The sequence below is a fragment of the Eupeodes corollae genome, chromosome 1 (assembly GCF_945859685.1).
Source record: "Eupeodes corollae chromosome 1, idEupCoro1.1, whole genome shotgun sequence".
Lineage (NCBI taxonomy): Eukaryota > Metazoa > Arthropoda > Insecta > Diptera > Syrphidae > Eupeodes > Eupeodes corollae.
In genome coordinates this window covers 242,267,923-242,279,946 of record NC_079147.1, presented here as the reverse complement: position 1 = coordinate 242,279,946, position 12,024 = coordinate 242,267,923, and the positions used below count along the sequence as shown (strand labels likewise).

Below are 12,024 nucleotides of genomic sequence, written 5' to 3'. Positions count from 1 at the left end.
CCCTTGTTTAATACTATGTGACAACCATTCTTGTTGGCTTTATCTCCTTGTTTTCGACCATATCCAAAGGCGTTGCCTAGAAAAAAAACTCAGAACCGATCCAGAAAGATGAAGAGCACGATTAAAACTGACACGCCTGAGAAGGATGCATTAATGGAAAAACATTCAGCTAAAAAGGAAGTAAATACAAAGATTATTAAGATGAAAACTTCTAAAAAGATTAAAAAGCTCGTACAGTCATCTTCAGAGTCGTCGGATGCAAAATTTTTCACTTCGAGAATCAGATGATTCTACTGAGTCTTTATATAATCAACCATCTACATCTGCATCTCATGCTAAGGACGAACGCAAGACCGAAATACCGCAAAAAAAAAATAAAGATGAGAAGAATTGTATTGTTTGTAAGCAAAATTTATTTGAAGTCTATATCTCTACTGTTTCTTGAGCTATGGACGATGAAAAGAACTAACGTACGGACATATGGACGTACAAACGTACGTACACACGCATACGAACAGATATCTTTCCAAAAATCTTTTATTTCGACTCTAGGGACCTTCAAACGTCGAGATATTTCAAAATTTCAATTCGATAAATCGGACCCATTACAATAACTTGCTTTGGGAAGTTAAAAAAGGGGCTGGGATGAGGCCCACATTAACATTAATGGTATTAAAATTTTAAATATGTTTTTTTTGTAGGCACAATTTTCATTAAAAAGACAGTATTCAAATCGAATTACAAAATTTAAGTTCGAGTTGATTTATGTCAAGAAATTGGAGAGACTTCAAACAATCTATACTCTGGTCATACAGTAAGTACAGGAAAGACACGACGTTAACCTCAACTTACTCACTCTGATTACATTGGCTTGCATAAGCGTGTCGCTTTTTAAAGCTCTGACAGGGTTTTGTGTTTAAAAGCTTCAAAACCCAAACGTTTTTTAATAACAGCCACTGAAAAAGCTCTTTGCTTATGTTAGGTTAGGTTAAGTATATTGGTTGGCGATTGATTTAGTTACCTCCACACTCAAGATTAATGTAAACCCTGTAAAAATGTAAAAATTTGTATAACTTCCATGAAATGTAAACGTACCATAAAACCAATAATTCTATCTGTTGTCATTTTCAAACCATCCAAAGGTAACAGTTTCAACTTCTGACATTCATAATCTGCCTTCTGAAGCGAAAAAAAGGGTTTCTAGTGTGATGTGGCTTCAAAACCAAACAGTTTTCTTCTTCTTGAAAGCAAGACAGATGTACAGTTGGAGCTTAGATATCTGTTAAAAATATTCAACTTGTAAATTTCGAGGAAGAAAATGAGATGAACTTGTCTCTCAACTTGAGAGTTGTCTGCAAGTTAAAATATAATTTAAGAAAATAAAGAAAATTAAGTGCATTCAGAAGGCCACAAGCATCCACAGGTTTTTTGCAAAACCCACCTCTGTCAATCAACTGCTACTCTCACCTCCCCGAGGTGAACATCTGGTTCCTAGTACAAGTACCTCAACTGGAGATTGGGTCAGGGAAAAAGAACTTCGGATATGCACGTGGAATGTTAGGTCCCTTAATAGATCACGTGCAGCCAAAGAATTAGCGGAAGCCCTAAACTCTATAAAGCAGGCATCACCGTAATCCAGGAAATACGACAGGATGGGCCGGGCGAAAAGAGGATGAAAAACTGCGATATTTACTATGGTGACTGCTACCGAGAAAACCAACAGCAATTATTTGGATGCGGCTTTGTCATTGAAGCCAGACAAGGCGATTGAGGCAACAAAGCGATTTTAATGCCAACCTAGGAAGGGAAGGCATCTACAACACTTCCGAAAACGGATTCAGGCTCATCGACTTTGCTACGGGGCAAAACGTCATGGTAGCCAGTAACCATTTTCCATACTTAACATCCAGAAAGGAATTCTCAGACAGGATGATCCATTCAACATAGACGACGAAAGCCAACAATCCCGTCTTCGTAAATTAAACAAAGTAAAGTAAAAGAAAAATTAAAAAGTTTCATCAGGTGTTCCCCAAGGTAGCCATTTGGGACCACTTCTTTTTAATATATTTGTAAATGATATCCCCTCTCTCCTTAAAAATGCATCTTGTTTGATGTATGCTGATGACATGAAAATTTTTCTATGTATCAAAAATAGAATTGATCAGCAAAATCTTCAAAATGATTTAAATGTTTTATCTGATTGGTGTGATAGGAATATCCTTCCATTAAATATCACAAAGTGTAATGTGTTTACGGCACATCGTATTTTAGTTCCTATGATCCACAACTACCATATGTTCAACCAGATTCTTGATCGCAAATCTGAGATTCGTGATCTTGGAGTCATTTTTGATCCGAAGTTGTCTTTTTCGTTACATATAGATTATGTAATTGAAAGGGCTAATTCAATGCTTGGTTTCGTCAAGCGAAACTGCAACGAGTTTTCTAACCCTTATGCTCTGAAATCAGTGTACATGTCACTAGTTCGTCCGATCCTTGAGTACTGTTCAATTGTTTGGTGTCCTTCTACTTCCATTGGCATAACTCGTATTGAAAGAGTTCAAAAGGCTTTCACAAGATTTGTTGTTAGGCAACTAAAATGGAGAATTGATACTCCTTCATATCCGTCAAGATGTGCTTTGATTGGACTTGATTCTTTACAAAAAAGGCGTTCTGTTCAATGTGTGCTGTTTGTCCATGACGTATTTTCATATCGTATCAAATGCCCACAAATCATTTATAATTTTGAAATCTATATTCCGGAAAGAAGATTGCGTCTTCGTCATTTCTTTAACAATCCTAAACATAGATGTAATTATGGTTGCAACGAACCATTTACTAGATGCATAAAATTTTTCAACACTATATGTAATGAACTTGATCTTTCTACAAACAGATGTGAATTTAAAATCCAATTGCAAAGTATATTATAAATTAGCTTTAAGTATTTAATTATATTTTTATATCAAAATTGTCAGTAATCTGTAAGACTTATATCTGTAGATGAATAAATAAATAAATAAAGATTGCCATTTCTAGGCTGAAGTCTAACAAAGCCGCTAGAGCAGATGGTTTTAATGCCAAGCTCTTTAAAGCAGCTGGAGATACATGAGTTGGTTAGGCTTTCAAAATCTTCTCTGCCGTAATATGTGAACGTCTAAAGCTCATAGTCAACAACCTGAAAGGTTTTTATCAATATGGTTTTATACCAGAAAAGTCCAAAGTTGATCAAATATTCACATTACGGCATCAGATCCTGGACAAAACCCAAGAACATCAAATCGACACCCACTAGCTTTTCATCGATTTCAAGGCCGCAGGGACAAGCTGTATAGAGCCATGTCTAGTTTTGGCATCCCTGCCAAACTCGTCCGTTTGTGCAGGATGACCATGGAGAATTCACGCTGCTCCATAAAGGTTGGAAACAACTTAACGATGTCAAAAAAGGTTTTAGACAAGGTGGTGCGCTGTCAAGCGACTTTTTTTACATCGTACTTGAAAGAATAGTGCAGATCTCTTTGGCTAATTTAGTTTCGGAGCAGTTGGAAGTTAAAACCAATCATTTTTCTTACGGATAAGGCCCATGGAGTTAATGGGTACGTGAATAAGCAAAATTGCCAGACTCCGGACGACACTAATCGACATGACATTCACGAGGTATTAATGCAAAAAAATAAAGTTACTGTTTGATATCGAATTAAGCTGAAGACACCATCATCGGTCCGTACTTCTTTGAAAATGATGTTGGCCAGGCCATCACCGTCAACGACGATAGCTGTAGGTCGATGATCAATTGATCTCCAACTTTTTGTGGCCTGAATTGGATGATATGCGCACCGAGGAAGTATGGTTTTATGGCATGGTTATCTTGCTTTGAGACAACGCGAGCACGTGAATTGGCCACCAAGACTCAAACGAACCATCAGAGCGAATCTCAAAGATAAAATAATCGATGCAATCGGTCAAATTCAGCCTGATTTAGGCGCAAAAGTCATCTATATATGGATGAAATATTCGACACATAATGTCATTGATGAGTTCTCAAGGAGAGATATAACCTTTTTGATATCTCAAATACAACTTGTTTTATTAAATTTTAAAATCAACCCGACTTTAATGGGAAACCTTTTAGAAACCATCAGCAATTAGCATATAAAGTAATTTAAGTTAAAAGAATATGATAAAACAATAACAAAATAATATTACAAACTATCAATAAAAACAAAAATCAACTTATTTTAATTTCCCGAAATAAAACAAAAACAAAACACAGACAAAAACAAGCTCCAATAACTTGTGTTCATCATTAGATTTAGTGTCTACAACCCTTTCAAACATTAAACTTACAGCAGACATTAAAAAAAAAAACATTTCTTGAGCTTTTTATAGTCTAAAGGCCAATTAAAAGATGCAGACAGTAGGATAAAAGAAAGAACAGCCAATCTTTCGTTCAATATTAATATTTGATTGTAATCTTAAGTTCGATTTCTTTTTTCAATGTCAAAACTTTCCCCACTTTGTGCTATGACTGTATTGGCTTACTTCTACATGCACATCTTTTTGTGGTCTTCAAAACAGAAGTCCCATTACAAAAATCGAATCGTAATGGATTAAGAAAAAAGGTGGACTTCATCTGGAAAAAATGAAGCCTTCAAATATACAACAAGGAATTCTTTCCAAGTCAAAGCAGGTTAAACACTTAAACTCTTAAAGCTTTAAGTGAAGTAATCAGACAGATATTTAGTTACCAACATTCTTCAGATGCAGTATTTCAATAGATGATAGTTTGATGGTTAAAGGCTTCAGACTTATCATATAAAGACCATTTCGATACAAGAAAAAGCCTTTACAATTGAAGCACCACCTGGAGTGAAAAGAGGTTAAGTGAATGTATTGATTTCTTTCGTCAGACAAAGAAGGTTTTAAAGATAACCAATATGGATCTGGCTTTTTTATTAAATAATGTGCATATACTAAAAGGATGTGACTACCATTATAAAAATAAGGAAGGTTTAAAGAAGAGATACAGTTGGGAGGGAAAAAAATAGAGTTGGGTAAAGCATTCCACATTCTTGATGTGCGGCTGAAATAAAATCCCTTACTTGACAGTATACCAGAAATTGAGCTCAAGGTTAAAATGATGGGCATTCATGAATGTGCGAGTATTACGGATAAATTGTTTGAGAGGGGGAGTGCAACTGATAATTTCGAAAGAACATTGCTTGTGAAAATATTAGTTAAATATTGCGACGGTGTTTGAAGAAGGTGTTAAAAATTTTGCTGTTAAAGTTTTATTGCGTATTATTCTCAAAGCTCGCTCACAGTGCCAAAGGAGGTATGTCACATTATATCGACAGGAACAAGCATTGAGTTTTTGAAGCATTAAATTCTACGAACGAATTTAATAAGCTAATCGTACGCAACTGTTGAAGTACCAATTCCGAAGAACAAGTGTTCGAACCAAGAAACGATTAAGCGAAACAATTAAATAGTTTAGAAGTTAAAGTCAATAATCTGTTTTTAAAATAAAAGGAAGAGAGTCGAAGACAAAACGAAACACAATCGATTATTTTGTGAATTTTGCCCGATACCGAAAAAATGAGACTGCACTAACTGTGAAGGAATAAGTCGCCTTAACAGTTCAGTTCATCGTCAATAACGTGATAGGTAATTCGCATTATCGGTGTGATTTTAGACCAGGAATGTCCATAGTCGATCCTGGAAAAAAAAGCAAGAACATCACATCGACAGTCGTCACCCACCACGTTTCCATTGGTTTCAAAACCGCATATGACGCATCATTGGGAAACTCTTCCGTTTTGCAGTATGGCCATGGAGAATTCGTACTGCTTTATAAAGATCGAAAACGAATTAACCAAAAGGCTTTAGACAAGGCCTTGAAAGAACTCTAGATGCACTGTTTTACAAAGCTGTTAATAATGGGTGAATTCAGTACATTCGGCCATTAAGAAAGGACCTACAGCACCGACATTTCGGTCAAAACGTCACCATTGCTGGAATTAGATTTGTAGAAGTTAAGGACTTTGTCTACCTGGAATGCAGACAACAACACCAGCACTGAGATCAAACGAATTACTCTTGCTAACCGTCCGTTGGACAGGCTTCTCCTGCAATGCAACCGTTACCTTTTCGAAGCGTATTTCCAATCCATTACCACTTACGCCTTCGTATTATAGATTCTATAGGCTCCTGACCTGTCCTTCTATAAAGGACCTTATTTAATATGCGGTTGGGCCAGAAAATTCTTACGATGTTACGCAGACATCTATTCACGAAGGTTTGCAGCTTTCTTGCAATGGCTGAAGTAACCTTCTAAGTGCTAAAGAAACACAGATTCCACATTTGTGCGAAACAGTCGTAGCTTTGTTCTTAAGCTGATAGAGTTATTCCTCCAAGTTTTTGACAGCATACCGAACCCCCCTTTTGCTTTGCCAAAGTGGCAGATGATGTCTTGTTTGGTTCCGCTTTTGATGGAAAAGATGCTTCCAAGGTAGTGAAAGCTCTCCACTTTTTCCACCGGTTGCAAGAAAATATTTATTTGAGAGGATGTTCGGGTTCCGGAGGTGATCACGTTTGTTTGCCGGAATTAATTTTCAGCACCACAGCTTCTGCTTCTATCTACACACTTGTTGTCATTTGATAGAGATTCATGATCCTATGAGAGAGTAGTCCAAGTGCTTTAAATAGGATGTCAAAGTCCATTGGACCCCTCCGCTACCTGACAGAGCTGAACGCAGTACATCGCTTATCACCAACAAAAACAATATTGGCGACATAATACAGCCCTGTCTGACTCCACTACGGATTTAAAAATCATCTGACAACTTACCATCGTGCAGAACGTGACACTTGGATCTATCATATGTTGCTTTAATAGTAACAATTAGTTTTTCTGGGATGCCTCTCCTCCGTAAAGCTAACCAGATATACTCCCTGTTAACGCTATCAGAGACCTTCTAGAGGTCGATGTACAGCAGGTGTAGTGGTGATCGATATTCAGCGCACTGTTCAATAATAATCCGCAGGGTGTAAATATGATCAATACGGGAGGATTCAGCGTGGAATCCTGCTTGTTCGGCATCGAGTGTGGCCTCAAGGTGTTCTCTGATGCGTTCTAGTATGACTTTTCCTACTATTTTGGCAACGCAGGTAGAACGCAAATTCCTCTCCAGTTTTTGCACTTCAAAAGATCTCCTTTTTTAGGAGCTTGACGATAATTCCCTTCTTCCACTCATCGAAAAAGCTTTCGGTGGTCCAGGCTTCTTTTATGAGCGGATGAAGCAGTTCGCTTGATGACATCGGTGCTGCTTGTAAAAGCTCTGCGAGAATTCCATCAAGTCCCACCGCTTTGTTGTCCTTAAGTTCTTTAATTGCGGCAACGATCTCATCTTTACTGGGAGGTGGTGTGCGGATTCGGGGATTAGTTTCTTCAGGCGCTTCAGAAGGTATCGCCTGCACATTGTTTGTAAACACTAAGTTTAAAACCGAGGAAAATTGTTCTTTCCACCTTCTGACTTACTCATCCACCGAACCTATCACAGTACAATCTACTTCTTTCACCAGGTGTTGCTTTGAGCTGTGTGTACCGGTCAGCTCTTTTGTTATTCTGTAAACGGTTCTGCTGTCGCACATGTTTGCAGCATCTTCTGCTTCTTGCGCCAATGCGTTGCTGTAGTTACATACGTTTATCACGACGCACACTGCGATGAACCTCTCTCTTTTTCATGTGGTACGAGGACTCCAACTCGTTTCTTTCTTCCCCTTGTGCTGCAGTTATTCGAGCCCTTAATTGTTTGCGTTCGTTAATCCTTGCCCAAGACTCTTCTAAAAGCCAAGTCTTGTTGCTTCCTTCTTTTCCACCGACTATTCTGTCAGCACATGAAATGAACAAATTTTTCACAGCATTTCAATGGTGTTCGATGTCGTGATGCTGATTGTTCTCATTTCGTGTGACAGGTGGACTCTAAATTGTTGGCGGGTCGCGGGCTTATTTAGACTAGCAATATTTAGACCGATAAAATAAGAATCCAACGCCAGAGATTGCTTGGTCACATAAAGCGTATGGAAAGCATACTCCCGCCTGGAAAGTCTTCGGACTTATGTCCACAGGGCAACGCAGTATTTTAGCAGAAGATTGTTGGATAAGGCCTTAGTTCACACATTACGAGTTTACGAGTTCAGCCATAGGAATTAAATGCATGCTATCACAATGAAGCTTCGACCTCACGTTTCGTTTGACAATCGTAAGGAAATAACGTAAATTACGTAGTGTGACTTCAAACGGAAGCTCTAGTTTGTCTGACAGCTCAACAGCTGTAAAAAAGTCAACAAACAAAATACATTTGCTTTTGGAGGGATTCCCATTGATTATTATAGGCTGTGTAAGCTTATTCCGCGATAAATTACATTTTTTCGATCTTAAAACTAATTTTTTTTTATTTTGAGAAAAAATAACAGCTACTAATGACAGAAGTGCCATTTAAGAAATGTCATATTGGAAGCAGGCGCAACGTAACGCAGACGAAGGCGAAGCTGAAGCGTATTTATGTTAGTTCAAAAAGGCCACATAATGCAACTGGTATTTAACGACATCAACTTAAAAAGATATAAATAAGGGAACAAGTGTTAAAAAAAGGATATTTATCAAAAGTATGTTCAAACGCTTCAATTATTTCTAATCATAAATTTTCCCAAACTTCCCATTTAACAATAAAAAAAAGAAACCCATCAACTTCTATTAAAAATCACTTAAAAATGTATTAAAGTCCTTTACAGTCCTTTTTAGAAAATGAATGTTTACTTCGTGTGTATTACTTGCATAATTAACGACTTACCTTATCATGTATCCAAATAATGTCTTCGCTTCCGAATGTTCCATTTTCTCAAGTAATTATACAGCATCGTAATAATGAAGACGGAAATCCTGATTGCATATTACGCCGCTTCTGTTGCTGATTATGTCGCTGATGATGATGTTGATGTTGATGATGATGATCGTCCTTTGCCTTGCAACTTATCAAATGTTCATTATTCAACCATCGCCAAATCGAAATTAAACTCATTTCAACTAATAATTGCACACATTTGTGAAACTATTTTGCGAGAAGACAGCATAATTCCATGGAGAGAGATAGAAGATAGTTTGATTCGAAACTGCAAGTAAAATATAAATATATACTCGTACATGTGTGTATACGTAAATTAAATATGATATGGAATTAATCACAATCAATCGAGGATGAATGATTTTCATTTCATTTTGAGTTTGGTTATGGAGGAAATACATATATAAACATATACAAAGTATGGTCCTGTATAATTATCGCCTTTGATTAACTATAATATATGAAAATGGTTTATACAGTTGGGGTCACATAATTAAGCCACTAAAGTCAAAGTTATATTTTTTTAGTTACAAATTAAATATTTTAACTACTATGATCCAAGTAATTTAATTTTTTATTAATTTTAATTCAAATATTTTTAAAAATAATTTAACATTAAAACACAGTTTTCGATTTTTTTAAAGATTTTTAAACCCAAGGAAACTTGAACTTTGAGATTGTATTTACTTTGTCATCACGTTTCACAGTACCCGTGTATTGTTGGAAAATCTATCAATAGTATAAAAGGATTTTACCCGAAACACAAAAACAATATTTGTAGTATGAATACTACCGAAAAAGTTAAAGTAGAATCTTACTAGGTATGGGTTTTTGACATTTATACGAGTCTCGAATGAATCTTACGTGGTTTCGTTCTCAAATGTTGGTACGATTGATATTGCATTTGTAACTCGATGGCTGTGTTCATTTAGTAGCTGTGCATTTGGAATCATATGTGTTTTCCATTGGTGAACAAAAATCAATCTATTACTGTTGATAATATTTAGTTTCGTTAATGAAAATGGACTAACGAGGCTTATTTTGGAAGAGAAAACAATAGAAAAGAAAATAAAGTTTTGCTGTTTGTCCACCAAACGTTTATCTCAGTTTAGATTAAATAAATCTTTTTGGTGTTTCCACCGCACAAGAAGATTTAAAAATGATTAAGTTTGACAGCACTTTCTTAAATACAAATGGTGTTTCGATGTTTCTTATGAAGTGCAAGTGAGATATTTTGATTCGTGCTAAACAATGAAGAACTGATAAGTTCAGCACCATATAAGAATATGCTATCTACTTCATGTGCAATTCTTTTTTTAATTTGATTAAAACAAAACTATATTTTTTGTACACAGACATGAAATAAACAGACCATAATGCATTATCTGTAAAACTAACTTCTACACACAAGTTTTTCTTCACAAATTTTGACTTGACTCCGAAACGAGTCGAATCAAGCTCATTTCAAATCGATTCAGGTATATAAAGAATTGAGGCGAGCTTCAAGCAGGACACTCAAAAATTTTATTAGCATTGGATTTAAACCGTGATTCTTCGATCAAAGAACATTTCTTCTAGGAGCCTTGTAAGAGATTGCAATCGTTTTTGAGAATGCAGTCATTATAATTCATTAAATGATTCTATTACTTAAATATTACATTTATTGAACTCACCAAAGGATTGGAACTTTAAAGTTTTCAATTACCAATGATGTGACCTTGAAGAGAATGCAATCATTTTTTAATGACTTCAAAAGAATGCAAAGACTTCAATTGAATGCAATCAATTTATTGCAGTCAAATGATTTTCAAGGTCAAATGACTGGAGATTTTAAAATTTGAATTGCCAATCGTTAGTTGAATTCAATGAATACAATTTTTTTATTGGAGTCATAAAAGATTGCATTCCCAAAATAATGAATTCTTTAATAAACCTAGTTCCCAGCCGTGAATCATCGACGTGACCATAATGTGCTTTACAGCCAAATTGGTGTATTGAGTGTAAAATTGGGTAAGTGAAAGATGCCTGGCGTACGTTCGTTTATCATTTCCAACCTCTTGGAACTAAGATTCTTTATTTTTCAAACACTCAAACTCTAAAAAAACACGAGCTTTTGTGAAGATGTCTTCGCTCGGAACAATGTTTTCGATTGATATTTTGTTTCGAAACCACCTCTAGTTTACTTCTAGCAAAGCTTCGATTCAGGTTCCTGTTCTTGAATCGCCTTTTGGCTTATACCAATATTTCGTATGGCTTTAATTTGAGATGATATCAAGAAAAGTTAAAAAAAAAAAAAACAATTTTGAGAAAATATTTGTTTTTGTTCGTTTCGTGGCTTAATTAAATGACCACAACTGTATGTATTTATGCATGAGAGTAAATATCGCACTATATTTTATGAAGCTTGTTGTTAATGATACACTAATTAAGTGTGTATAGAATTTCAAATTAATTTGAGAATGGAATGGATTTTGGCTAATGATGGTTTCATTTTAATGAAATTTCTACACATTTTTTTTTAATTTTTGTTTTTGTTAAAATAAATAGGTACGTCAATAGATTAATTTTTGGTCGGTATAATAATTATGAATAATAATGATTTTGTATACAAATTTTAAATAATTACATTTTTGATTATATGCGAATCGTTTAAAATGGTGGCTTGAAATATTTTTGTATTTAATTGGATTTGAAAATAAATATAAAAAGAGGCTAATAACTTTCCATTTTTACCCGAACTAAAATAAGTTTAAACTTTTCATAGGAAGTTATTGTAATCAGTCTGTGTTTTGTCAAATTGAAAATTTTGACATTTATTGACGTTTCAAGGTCTCTAAAATCTACATCCCTGGTTTTCAGAGAGATATCTGTGTGTACCCCTTTACAATAACTTTACAGGATGTTAAATGATTACAGAAACTTAAGCCTCAGTAGTTCCACTTTCTACGTTTTCCCCACCAGACACGCATAAAGTGGTCGAAAAGTGCCTATTTTTTAATCCAGAGGTACAGGGTTATCCATTTTGCAGTTTCACAAGTAAACATAAGTAAAAATAAGGAAATGTCTTTTGCCACAAGTGGCAGCGAGTACAGCTATAAGACTCAACGCCTCATCTCCA

General features: G+C 35.5%; 1 protein-coding gene across 2 annotated transcripts in view; it reads right to left on the bottom strand.

Annotated features, from left to right (window-relative positions):
* Positions 1-9,168, bottom strand: part of LOC129942462 (muscarinic acetylcholine receptor DM1) — a 120,365-nt gene extending 111,197 nt beyond the window's left edge. For both annotated transcript variants that reach the window (XM_056051390.1, XM_056051391.1), the window contains exon 1: positions 8,856-9,168. The gene's annotated coding sequence lies outside the window, so the exon portion shown is untranslated. The remainder of the gene's footprint in view (positions 1-8,855) is intronic.
* Between the last annotated feature and the right edge of the window lie 2,856 nt (positions 9,169-12,024).